Source organism: Colobus angolensis, unplaced genomic scaffold (genome assembly GCF_000951035.1).
Source record: "Colobus angolensis palliatus isolate OR3802 unplaced genomic scaffold, Cang.pa_1.0 Scaffold179, whole genome shotgun sequence".
In the NCBI taxonomy this organism is placed as follows: Eukaryota; Metazoa; Chordata; class Mammalia; order Primates; family Cercopithecidae; genus Colobus; species Colobus angolensis.
The window spans coordinates 5,002,359-5,015,552 of record NW_012114921.1 but is presented as its reverse complement, the minus strand read 5'-3'; the positions used below and the strand labels follow the sequence as shown (position 1 = coordinate 5,015,552).

The 13,194-nt window shown below is 41.9% G+C and overlaps 1 protein-coding gene and 1 long non-coding RNA gene across 2 annotated transcripts in view; both read right to left on the bottom strand.

Annotated features, from left to right (window-relative positions):
• The window catches only part of GAB2 (GRB2-associated binding protein 2), a 205,762-nt gene extending 205,540 nt beyond the window's left edge, over positions 1–222 (bottom strand). The window contains exon 1 of the mRNA XM_011938908.1: positions 111–222. The gene's annotated coding sequence lies outside the window, so the exon portion shown is untranslated. The remainder of the gene's footprint in view (positions 1–110) is intronic.
• Positions 223–5,828: 5,606 nt separating this feature from the next.
• On the bottom strand, positions 5,829–11,418 carry LOC105509615. The gene is made up of 4 exons (XR_001001460.1): positions 11,286–11,418; positions 9,242–9,463; positions 7,278–7,344; positions 5,829–7,059 (listed from the first exon to the last, which is right to left on the bottom strand). It is a non-coding gene; the product is annotated as an uncharacterized LOC105509615 (long non-coding RNA).
• Between the last annotated feature and the right edge of the window lie 1,776 nt (positions 11,419–13,194).

Below are 13,194 nucleotides of genomic sequence, written 5' to 3'. Positions count from 1 at the left end.
CGGCCGCGCCCCTGGCGCTGGCGGGCGTGCGGGGAAGGGACTGCGCGCCCTCGGTCGTCGATCGATTTTTCACCGAGCGTCGACGGGGAAGGGATCCGAGGGCTGCTCGCGTTTCCGATCCATTCTGCGGGTCAGGTTCCTGCTGAAAGGAGGGACCCCTTCCCAGCAAGAAGTTCCTTAACTCTGGCGCCCCTCGGCGGGAGGAGGAGACAGACCTACTACGCGCCGGAGCCTTTGCTCTTTTGGCTTACAGGATTGTCTTCAGTATTGTTCCCATTTTATGGACTGCCTAAGGGCAAGGGCTTGTACAAAGCCTAGCCAAGTTTCCAATTCAGGTGTGTGGGGGAGGAGGGGTCCCAGTCATCTGCTATTCAAAATGAGGGCACTGCCTTAATGGGATCGACCTGGGAGCCTCTCATTGCCTGGAAACAAAGTCCAGCTGAGTCCCTCCTACATTGCCTCTAGGAAAACACAGTTTAGTATAGAAAATTCGCATGATTTGTAGAATGGAAGAAGCAAATCTAGTAAATATATTTCATAGTGAATTGGAAGGCAAGGTCAAGTGTAGAAGAACGAGAAATTGGGGTCCAAATTCCTCAACGTTCCCGCTCATTGACACAGTGTCTCTCCAAGCAGCATTAAAAGGCAGGTCCTCCCTAACTTCTCTGATAAGTGGATAGTAACCTGTTTATTCAATGGGGAACCGTGCTGTGTGGACAGATGAATCGAAGAAGCAGCATCTTGCGCTGCCCCACACAATCTTAGACTAAAGCTGTTTTGTTCATTTCTGCCTCTGTGCAGCTGAGTTGTTTCAAGCAGTTGGACATCATTTGGTCCAACAGATCTTGATTGGGTTGGGGGAAGTTCACCCTCTTCAGTTTGGAAAAGCAAATCCGCTATCACATACTTAGCTCTTCTAGATACCCTAGGAGTTTTAGCAGTCAGTCCCCTGGATCTAACATTTCGCTGACTTTCTTCAATATTCACTGTGCTGCTGGATGGGAAGTGAAGCCAGACTGTTAGGCTGGGACCACAGCTCCCTTAACCTTCCAATTTGGGGATCCTTAAGTCACATATGAAGGGCCACCACCAGAATGATGGCCATTTTAACTTCTGGCTTTAAGTACCTTAAATCCCTGTAAGACACACAATACTTAACGTCTGCCAAATCAATCAGGAGGCGGTGACTCCCCACCAAAATAAATCCATCCTGACTTCATTCACATCTGAGTCATGATGCCAAGTCCCAGGGATTGCAGAGTCGAAGAAATCTGCATGGTTTGGCTGCAGCTGAGGTTTGTGATGCAAGTCAGGCAGACGTATGCCCTATCTTCCCTCAGAAGAGTAGTCTTTTACATATCCTTTGATAGTTAATATGATTCAATACACAGACTGGAAGGCTGTTTAGCAAGTTAGTTTGGGGTTAGGTAATATTCTGCCAGAAATTCTTTAAGGTCTTATTTTGTTTGTTTAGGAAAAGATGGTGTTATTTACAATTTCATGTAGAAATGGAAAAGTTTGATGTTTCTTGTTTGGCCAATGGCAGGAGGGACCTTGAAATGTGAATACAATAGTCACCACGTATCAGCTTTGGGAAGGGTTCTCTGAACATCTTTCCCCAAAGATTAAAGGAAGGCTAGAGTGCGTCGCACGATCTTGGCTCACTGCCAGCTCTCCCTCCCGGGTTCAAGCCATTCTCTTACCTCAGCCTCCCTAGTAGCTAGGACTATAGGCACCCGTCAGTCACCACGCCCAGCTAATGTTTTGTATTTTTTTTTTTTTTTTTAGTAGAGATGGGGTTTCACCATGTTAGCCAGGATGGTCTCGATCTCCTAACTTCGTGATCCGCCCGCCTCGGTCTCTGAAAGTTCTGGGATTACAGGCGTGAGCCACCGCGACTGGCCGAAAGGGGCTTTTTTTCTGTGCTCTTCAGCTGGATTTCCATCCTGCATTCCTCTTGCTGCCAGTGCCTATCTTGGACTTCATAGGAAGCAAGACTGCTGCTGAAGTCCCTGGCTGCACCCTGGAGTGGTTCAGTCTTTTGAGCCTGAGAGGCGTGCCAGGCCTGGAAACAGCCCTTGGACAGAAGGTTCCTGTCTGGGCCTTTACTAAGTCCTCTCCACTCCCTGCTGTGTGTGTCTGCTTAAATGCTCCCTGGTTTTTGCTGGGAAAAAAAAGGAAAACAAATCATTTCAATGATTTACATGAAGATAAGCGCCATCTATCGGAACCAGTTGGGGTGACAATCCCCCCACCCCCAAGCCCTGAGCAGACATGCATCACTAGCCCATAATTTAGGCAATTTTGTTTAAAGACCACTGGTATTTCCTGGGGGAATTAATGGCCGGCTCCAAGAGTGCTTTGGGTCATTAATCTTATATTCTCATTAAATTCTCAGGAAATGACTATCTTATGAGGAGGGAGCACTGCAGAGATTAGAGAAATGCACACTGGGAGAGCATGGGTACCACTTTGGTCCCCGCTCCTAGCTACTCTCACTCCCCAGAAAGCCTGGGGTTCTAAAGGGTGCACTGTGGCTTTTGAGTGTTGTCAGCAACGTCCATCGCTGCATCCGTGCGTGTCTGGGAGTTGAGGGTTTGTGGCTAGTGGCAGGTGCATGGCTGGTGGAATGCTCCCAGAAAGGGGTTGAAGGGCTGGAAGGAGAGCTGTCCTCAACTGCACACCAAGCTGGTGTGATTAATACCACCCACGCCAGGCCTGACGTCAGTGATTGGACTAGGGGTGGGGATGGATGTTTGTGTGCTAGCCCTTCTGCTTTTTCTCCCCTTCAATTTAGTTGACAGGTTAATTTCAGAACTGAGTGCTGCTTACCAAGGTCAGTGTGACCAGCTGAGCCACCTCAGCTGGTGTCTTTCAGGACACTCATCTCTCAGGCATATTAAGGTGTGTGCTTCTTTAACCCCTAGTTACTTGAGGCCCACATGGTTCCCTGTATCAAATTACTCTAACTTACTCAAGTCAACTCTGGGCATCTGGTTGAGGATGAGATCTAGAAGTGGGATTGGGGTGGGGTTAAAGACCTAATTGGGTTTCCTCCCTGTCTGTGGCTAATAGTCTGAGAGTTACTTGGCACTATACCCAGTGGGAGACATTTTGAAAATAAACTTTTGGCCAGGCGTGGTGGCTCACGCCTGCAATCCCAACACTTTGGGACGCTGAGGCCGGTGAATCACTTGAGGTCAGGAGTTTGAGACCACCCTGGCCAACATGGTGAAACCCCAATTCTATTAAAAATACAAAAATTAGCTGGGTGTGGTGGCACACACCTGTAATCCCAGCTGCTTGGAAGGCTGAGGCAGGAGAATTGCTAGAACCTGGGAGGTGGAGGTTGCAATGAGCTGAGATTGCACCATTGCACTCCAGCCTGGGTGACAAGAGTGAGACTCCATCTCAAAAAATATAAATAAATAAATAAATAAATAAATAGAAAAGAAAAAAAAACTTTCTTAGAGAAAAGTTTGAGCAATCCTATTTTCCCAATTCCTCCTTTGAAAATAACCAGAATCAGTGGTAACGGCTCTGTGGCAGTTAGGCTCCCAGGACTTTGCTGCTGACACTGGTAAATCAGTCATCATAATCTACCAAGAACAAAGACTGTCAAGATCCTTGAGAAAGTGCTGTAGTCTTCCAAACCACACTCTGCATGCTGGCTCCTTTTATTTGCTCTGCAGAGAGAACTCCTACCTTGAATTAGATCTTGAACATACGTCAAGACCTCTTTCCCTAAAACTGACTGTCCCCATTCCCCAGCAAAGTTGTTCACTCTTTTCTTGATATCCACACTGCATCTATATAAACTGGATTATCACACTGTACTGCAAGTATTTCCTTGTCAAGGAACTGTGAGTTCCTTGAAGACATGAATGTGTTTTTCTCACTTATTTTTTATTATTATTATTTTAGAGACAATGTCTTGCTATGTTGCCCAGGGTGGTCTCGAACTCCTGGGCTCAAGTGATCTTCCTGCCTTGGTGTCCCAAAGTGCTGGGATTACAGGCATGAGCTACCACATCTGGCCCTTCCTCATTTTTGTATTCCCAGAGCTTCCCAGCATGGTACCAGCATAGATACTCATTAAATGTTCATTGTGAGAATGAAGGAAACAACCCTTAAAGAATGACAGGTGGGGGCTGTAGACCACTGGAACATCTAGAGCTCTCTGATCCAGACAATAGTGTTTGTGAAGGTACCTGTAAGAGGCTGGAGTAGTTTTTTTTAATAAAAATTGTCAAGTAACATCGTATGTGTTTATTGTGTACAACATGATGTTTTGAAATATAAATACAAATATATAAAATACACGGTGGGATGGTTAAATCTAGCTAACAAATGTATTACCTAATATAGTTATCATTTTTGTGGTAACAACACTTAACATCCACTTTCTTTACACTGTGTTTAAACCCACAGGGACGGCCTAGCTGGAAGAACATAGTAGGTTGAGGTAATCCTGTGCAGTTCCACTTTTAAAAATGGTTGTAACTCACCATAAAAAGGAACGAGATCATGTCCTCCACAGGGACGGCCTAGCTGGAAGAACATAGTAGGTTGAGGTAATCCTGTGCAGTTCCACTTTTAAAAATGGTTGTAACTCACCATAAAAAGGAACGAGATCATGTCCTTTGCAGGGACATGGATGGAGCTGGAAGGCATTATCCTCATCAAACTAACACAGGAACAGAAATCCAAACACCACATGTTCTCACTTGTAAGTGGGAGCTGAACAATGAGAACACAAGGACACAGGGACAGAAACACACACTGGGACCTGTGCGGGGCGGTTGGGGGGAGTTGGGAGAGGGAGAGCATTAGGAAAAATAGCTAATGCTTGCTGAGCTTCATACCTCGATCATGGGTTGATAGGTGCGCCACACCACCATAGCACACATTTACCTATATAACAAACATGCACATCCTGCACATGTACCCTGGAACTTAAAAATACATTTTTTAAAAAATGAAAAATTCCAGAAACATGTAAGAAAATAAGATTCCCCGAATTCTTAAAAAAAAAAAAAAAAGAAATGGCTGTAACTCTTGGATAGTTTCAAAAAACAATGACTCCTTTAACCTTTTAACTGCTACCCCCAGATTCCAGAGAGCCAACTTTGTCAACCCTTGGTTTCCAAACTCTGACCTGTTGTACACTCTTTAGACGTCCTCCTTTGTGGGATTACAGAATTAAACCTCTTTGTGGTTACTCTGTTATCTGGCTTCACTGTGACAATCCTACAGGGGCTTTAGCACTCAACCCCTTATACCAGATGCAACACTAGTGAAGCTGGAGAAAACCATGTCCCCTGAATTCAAAGTGACTTTATTCAACAGATGACCAGAAATGTCATTTCCTTCTGCACCTGATGAATTGCATAGTAACTGTGCAGGCTTGCTAGTCTTTGTTTTGTTGGAGACCTAGAGGCCTCAGGATTTCATCTCATCTAACTATGTAATTCTACCAGAATTACTCAAGATGACTGTCCGACAATACAGCCAGTGATGTGCTGGCAAATATTTTTAAATTGGCTCCCTGGTGGTGTTGGTGGGTGCCTTGATTTACAGTATATACCAACTGTTGTGGCATAAATACTCTGCCAGCCATGGCCAGTTTTAAGCTATCAAGTGAATGTCCTCGAATACAGAGTTAAGAGATACACAGTAATACACCATTATTTAGTATTTCCAACATAAAGACACAATAGACATAAATAACACCAAGAACATAATAGTAAAATGTAAAGTAATTAGCCAAGTGATAGGTTTGGGGTAGTTACTACCTTTCTTTTAAATATAACTTATTTAATTGTAAGTTTATATAACTTAATTTTTTAATTAAGATATTCACATATCACAAAAATCACCATGTTAAAGTTTATAATTCATGGTTTCTAATATATTCATCAACTTTGACAACCATCACAGCTATCTAATTCCAGAACATTTTCATTACCCCAAAAGAAACACCATATCCGTTAGCATTAACTCTCCATTCCTCTAATCCCATCCTCTGGCAACCGCTAACCTACTTTTTGTCTCCACGGATTTGCCAATTCTAGACATTTCAAATAACCATATTCGTACAATATGTGACCTCGTGTGTCTAACTTCTTTGGCTTTGTATAATGTTTTCAAGGTTCATCCATGTTGAAACATTTAACAGTTCTTTATATGCCGCATTTTATCCATTCATCAACTGATGAACATTACAGTTGTTTCCACTTTTTGGCTATTATGAATAATGCTGTTGCGATCATTCCTGTACAAGTTTTTGTGTGGACATATGTTTTCAATCTAGGTATCTCTCTAGGAGTCATCTATCTAGGAAAATGCTGAGTCATATGGTGACACTGGTTAACTTTTTAAGGAACTGCTGAACTTTTTTCCACAGTGGCTACACTATTTTACATTCCCATCAGCAATATATGAGGGTTCCAATCTGTCCACATCTTTTCCAATGCTTATTTCCCATTTTTTCATTACAACTTAATTTTAACGATATTATATTTTAAGAACCATCTTGCAAAATTCTTCACAATTGAACAGTCTACTCTCCTGGGTTGACACCACTGCATACAGCCACCAAAGAAAATCCCACCACCTTCTCACTAGTCAGTTCCACTTCCTTTTGCTGGCATGAGCAATACTTAACAGATTTGAATTTCCTCCCTCTTACATCCTTCCTATAGAAAACTGAAACAAAAGATCTCAGGTTCCCTTCTCTTTGGTAATTGAGATGACTTTTGACTGTGGGAGAATCACAAGGTTTTCAGCTCCCACCAAGCACCCCAGCAGAACAGGGTTTGTTTCCCTCCTACATTTGTGTTGAGAAACAAAATTAAACCCAAAATGTATCTTAGTGACACCCAGATGTATCTTCCGGAGGAGCTCTCAAGCAGTTGCTTCAACAGGGCAAACAGCTGTGGTCTGTTTCAACATAATTTGATGTAATCAGGGTTAATTCTGATGATGTAGTAACTCTGAAGACTGTTTTTTAACTGGATTATTGTTGGGTCAACAATCATGTGGCATTACATTTAGTGACTGAAACAAAAGCCAGAATTAAAACAGCTTCCCCTCAGCCCCCACCCCTTCTAAATGACAGCCTCACTGGGAATAGAAGTTATGAGGCACATTTAACACAATTAACCAAAAAAGGAAAGTAGATGCAGTCAAATTACCTGCAAGCATTTCCAAGGTCCAGTGTCAACCAAGAGTAAGAGCTGGAAACCAAAAAAGGAAAGTAGATGCAGTCAAATTACCTGCAAGCATCTCCAAGGTCCAGTGTCAACCAAGAGTAAGAGCTGGAAACTGTTATTTTTTCTTTTCCTAGAACAGTTAGAAAATATGTTGGCAGCAATCAGTATAACTTAGTATTTTCATAACATTCTAGGAAAAAGCCCCAAGATTTTCCTCTGAAACTTTCCTGAACCAGATAAGGATTTTAGCAGTTCACAGTTCCTCTGTATTTTCCACGCATGTTTTCAAAATGATTATTTTAAGTGAACACTAAATTCACGGTGTGGCATACCAGGGCTGAAAGAGTGTGGTATACAAAGCACTGAACACATCTAGCACTGTTTCTGAAGAGCAAGGTCTTTATCTTATTTTCATAGATTTGACCATCATTGTTTATAGTCAGTCCACTTGCAGGGCCTGGGCTGCTCTACATGCACACATACTTATTTAGTCTCTTCCAGTTTTTAGTTTTGGCTAGTCGAAAACACAGCTAAAGCCCATGACAAGGGCCATTCTTAATACAGTTCTGGAAAGCAGAATCTTCAAAAATAGATGGTTTGGGAAACTGCCAAATGTGTTGGTTCTTCAAAATCTTTTAAATCCAATTGTGTGGTTCCAAAAAAGGTCTGACATGTCCAATCCCCTCTGTAAATAAGCCTCCATTTATTTGCTTTCTGTTTTTGTGACTTAGACTATTAAGAAATTTGAAAAGCAAAGAAGCCACTTACCCTCCTACTGCATCTTACTTTATCAGGAATTCCCCATCTAAGTAATTCCTGATTGACATATATTCTGGGATATGTAGATGTGATTATAAGGTAATGAGACTTAAAAAGTAATGAGAATTCCTTCTATAAGTCACACAGTATATTAATTTGACTTCTTTTAGTTGTCAAAGCAGATACCCGTTTCAAACTCACTCAAGATCAAATGGAGATGATAAGAAAGTGAGTTATCTCCCATGGAACCCATGGAAAAGATGAATAATCTGGCCTCAGAAAGAGTAGCAGCCAGGGAATCAACATGGCAAAACCAGGCATCTGTTTTGTATGTCTCTCTCATCTCTGAACATTTTGCCTTCATTTCTTTCTCTTTGAAGACTGCTTTCTCTGTCTCTCTGGGTACATGGTTACCCACTGGCTCCTAAGTTTATATGTTCCTGACTCAAGCAACCAGTCCAGACTCTCTAGTGTCCTCAACCCCAATTTCTCAAGAGAAAATGAAACTGGTCTATTTGCGATCAGGTGTCCACCCCTAGACCAATCAGCAAAGGAAGCTCTGGCCCCCAGAATGTCTGCTAGGGACCCACTGGCCAGGACAGGGGTAGGGGAATTGTCAGAAAAAGGACAGGTTTAATAACTAAGTAGACACCTTGGAAGGTGTTTAATAGACACAAAAACCAGTCTTGTTTCTTTCACCTAGTATCCCTTTAAATTAGGAATATACTTAGAAAAGCATATGTTTCTTTCTATTCAAATACAAAATATATTTCTATTCAAATACATGTTACTAGGGAATGGTTATTTGTGTATATGTTAGTCAAGTATCAGTAGGGATTTTCTTGAGAACCTACTACTTCAAGTTCAGCATAGGAATACCAACATAAGACCAGGTTCTTCAGAATTTCAGGGTCTTTCTGGGGAGAGAAATAGGCAGTTATCTCCAGTAGTATTTGGGCAATGTTGTAAGAGGTATGTTCAAAGGACCGTGGGAGCACTGAGAATTATGCACCAACTGTATGGGGACTGAAACTGCATGAGATTAGGTTTAATTTTGGGTACCCCATAGATAGGCACAGAACAGACGTTAACATTTGTTAAATTAGATGACGAATAATAGCTACCTTCAATTTGGAGGCAGTAAAATTGTCTAGATTAAGAGAGCAAGGTGGGGAAAACCACTAACTGAAAATCTGAGCAACTAAGTTCATTTGGGACTAGTTTCTGAATTTCTTCTCAATTTAATACATTCATTCAACAAAACTTACTGAGCATTTGCTATGCACAGGCACAGGGCTAGGTGCTGGCGATATGATGAACAGCATAGAGATGTTCTTCAGAAGAAGTCTAAGTCACTGTATTCCAGAAGCAATGCCAGGAGGATGCCCTAGAAGTCACCTTCAGTAACAGACAGATAACTAAACTCATTATTACTTCTGATTCCTGCCTTTTGGTCCTGTGTTCAGGAAACAGCTCCACGCAGATTTGTACTGAAAGGGATAGTTTAAAAATTCATAAGCTATTTCAGACACATAAATACCCCCCCACCCTGTTTTTGGTCACCTTAATGATTCATTTGGCAGTTTTTTAATGAGTGCCCAGTATGTGTCAGACACTTTCCAAGGCACTGCAGATATAAAAATGAATACATTCTTATCCCTGCTGTCATGGAGCTTACATTCTGGCAGAGACAAATGGCAGCATAAGACAACCAGTATTTGCATAAAGTGCTGAAGGAGCATAAAGAGAAAGTCTGGAAGCCATTGTCCAACCCTTGGTTTCCTGAAAAATAATTTCAACACTAACATGTGAAAATGCGGAAATTCTAGCTGCATTTTGGAGTGTCACCACTCTTGAAATAAAGCCTCATAGGTTTAGACAATGTGATCAGAGCTGTTAATGTTTTGATTCTGGGTGACTAAGAAGTGACAGGTGTGTAGCCTGAGAAAGCCACCCAAGTCCATTTACAGGCATGTGGAGACAAGCAATGTTGAGTCAGGGTGCAGGGTAACCCCAGCTCTATCAGCAGGACAGGTACCTGAGCAGAGGACTTTTAAACTTTTCTGTCGAGGGCTACTAACCCATCAGAAGAAAATCAATCAAGAACTAAATGATAGTGAAACTTGACACCAAAATTTCCGTATCGGATTTTTAAAAAAAAGATTGTTGATCAACAATGTTGATCAACGAACAGCCCACTCCTACTTTTTGAGAAACATTAACCAGCACAAGTTTGTACTTAGTAAACTAGATGTAAGTTGTTGTTTTCAATACAATTGACATATCTGGCTGGGGGATGGGGTGGAGAAAGGAAGGGGAAGCACCTGGATGTTGATACAGTACTAGGCATAGAAGGAACCAGAGTGGGAGATTAACACTTGCATAGAAAGAAGAAAACATAGGAGAAGTGCTGGGGAGAAATGGTGTGAGGAAAAGAGATAAAAGTTGAGAGGTGTGGTAGTTTCTGGTGGGAGTAGGATAATGTGAATTTTTAATATGCTCCCCAGTGATTCATATACACAAACTTTGACAAGACTGTACAGAATGGGAGCCCCTGAGATGAGGGAGTATGTCCTATTTGTCTCAGCACCCACAGAATCTAGCATGGGGCTTGGGAGAGTGAGAGCTCAATAAAAGTTTATTGAACTAAACTGAGTACACCTAATATACCTAAGAGGCTTTAAAGAAAAAGTCACTCAATTCCACTGCCCTGTAATTCATTTTTTTCCATATTCTAGTCTATGTACACAGCTTTTACACTGTTGTAATTGCAAATTCACCATTTTAAATTGTATTTTTTCAATACATTTTCTTTTGTGATTTTTAATGGCTGTAAAACATTCCACCTAACATGAGTAAGTATCTTTGTTCATATAGATTTTGAATTTTGAAGAGGTTTTTCTTAGGAGACCTTACATTTGTGCAGTGCTTGTCAGTTTATGAAACCCTTTCACACAATCTTCATTGCTTTCACAACATTCTATAAGATAAGCATTATCCTCATTTTGCAGATGGGTATACAGACTCAGAGATTAATTAACTTGCTAAAGCTTCTACAGCTAGTGGGTGGAATGTCAGATTAAACCAGGGTCTTCTCACTATGCATCTAATGCCCTTTCCAAGGCACCAAATAATCTGACCCAACAGTTTCCTGATGTAAAAACCTGTAATTTAAAATGTGGCAGACAGAAATTACCTTTAAAGAGACCACTGGCCAGCTATATCCTAACCATATAGGAATCAGCTCCTGCCTCTTGGAGTATGGCAAAGAAAATGCCTATATTAGTTGACATCTTCTGTGACAGAACTTGCTGTTTTTCAGTAACGCCTCATGACGCTGTCTGTATATGATCCAAGCCCATTTCTGCAATCCTCACATGAAGAGTTGGGACTGTCCCTGAACACTGACACTGCAATTAAAGTTTTTCAGCAACCACCACAGGCTGTAAGGCACATAGGAAGGAGGCAGTGGAGACTTGAAAGTTCTTCTACTATTAAGATTGGTATCACAGGGTACTTGGGTAGCAGCTGAGTGAACAGGAGAGGGAAGTTTTTATCTACCAATAGAAAGGCCCATTATAACGACACATGGCCTGATGAACAACACAGAGGGGTGCAGCACTTCAGGGAAGGACAGACAGTCCACCTGAGCAGCTAGAGGTTCTATACTGGAAAACAAGAGTTGTGTTTCTATTTTATTCCATTTGCATGATACAGAGAGACAGGTTTCCTTATTCTCAGGTAGAAGTTTCTAACAACCAGAGCTCTCTGAGGAGAGAAAAACTTCTTGGCTGGGTGTAGTGGCTCAAACATGTAATCCCAGCACTTTGGGAGGCCGAGGCAAGCAGACTACTTGAGCCCATGAGTTTAAGACCAGCCTGGGCAACAAAGTGAGACCCTGTCTCTATAAAAAGTTAGCTAGGTGTGGTGGTGCATACCTGTGATCCCAGCTACATGGCAGGCTGAGGACTGCTTGAGCCCAGGAGGTTGAGGCTGCATTGAGCCATCACTGCACTTAAGCCTGAGGGACAAAGCAAGACCCTGTCTCCAAAAAATAAGGCTAGGCACAGTGACTCATGCCTGTAATCCCTGCCCTTTCAGAGGCCAAAGTGGGAGGATTGCTTGAGCCCAGTTCAAGACCAGCCTGGGCAACATGGCAAAACCCTGTCTCTACAAAAAGTACAAAAATTAGCTGGGTGTGGTGGCTTGTGCCTGTGGTCCTAGCTACATGGGAGGCTGAGGCAGGAGGATCACTTGAGCCTGGGAGGCTGAGGCTGCCATGAGCTGTGATCACACCACTGCACTCTAGCCTGGGCAAGAGACTGAGACCCTGTCTCAAAAAAATTAAAACAAAAAACCAAATAAAATATCTCTATTGAGTTCCTACTCAGTGAAGCTACAGTAGGTAAATTACTAGGAATCAGGAGAAATACAGAGGGAAATAGTTCATATATCATAGACAGGGGAAGGATTATCTTCTTTAAGGAGAGATTTTTCAAAACTAGGTTCCTAGGAAAATGGCAAACCAGCAATTCTTGTTGAGCTAGCGTGTAGAGAAAGTTATGAGTCAAAGAATCACAGTTGTAGATGACTCAGGTTCAGCAACATACAGTTGCACCTGTGTACATGGGCATTAGTTGCAGAAAAAAAACCTTTGTTACACAGGCCCATCAAGTTTCTATTTTCAGATTATTACCTTGAAAAATCAAAGGTCTGTGACTTCGAGGAAGATATTAATAATTCCTATCAAAGTTTCTTTCATTTATCTTTCTATCCACAATTCTAGGATGATCCTGAAAGGAAGGTTGCAAATGTGAGTATAAACTGATTAAAAATTTGAGGCACAATGAGCTTAAGTACATTGCTGGGTCTAGGATCCTTTATCCCATTTTCAGTGTTTCTCTTTATTCAAATGTATTTGAGATCAAGTATCATCTTCCTTCATTCTCCTGTTCCCTCTCCTTGGATAGAACAAGGTCAAGGTGTGTATTTTGTGACAAATTCAGTAAACTCTGGGGCTTAAGATGCAAGATTCTTTGGTTATTAGAAGGTTTTATGTTTTTTGGTTTCTCTAGAAGCTGAGGGCAGTGAATTTCATTTGTAGTCTTTCTCTCAGTATTAGGAACTTTTTTTTTTTTTTTTTTTTGAGATAGTGTCTTGCTCTGTCACCCAGGCTGGAGTGCAGTGGTGCGATCTTGGCTCACTGCAAGCTCTGCCTCCC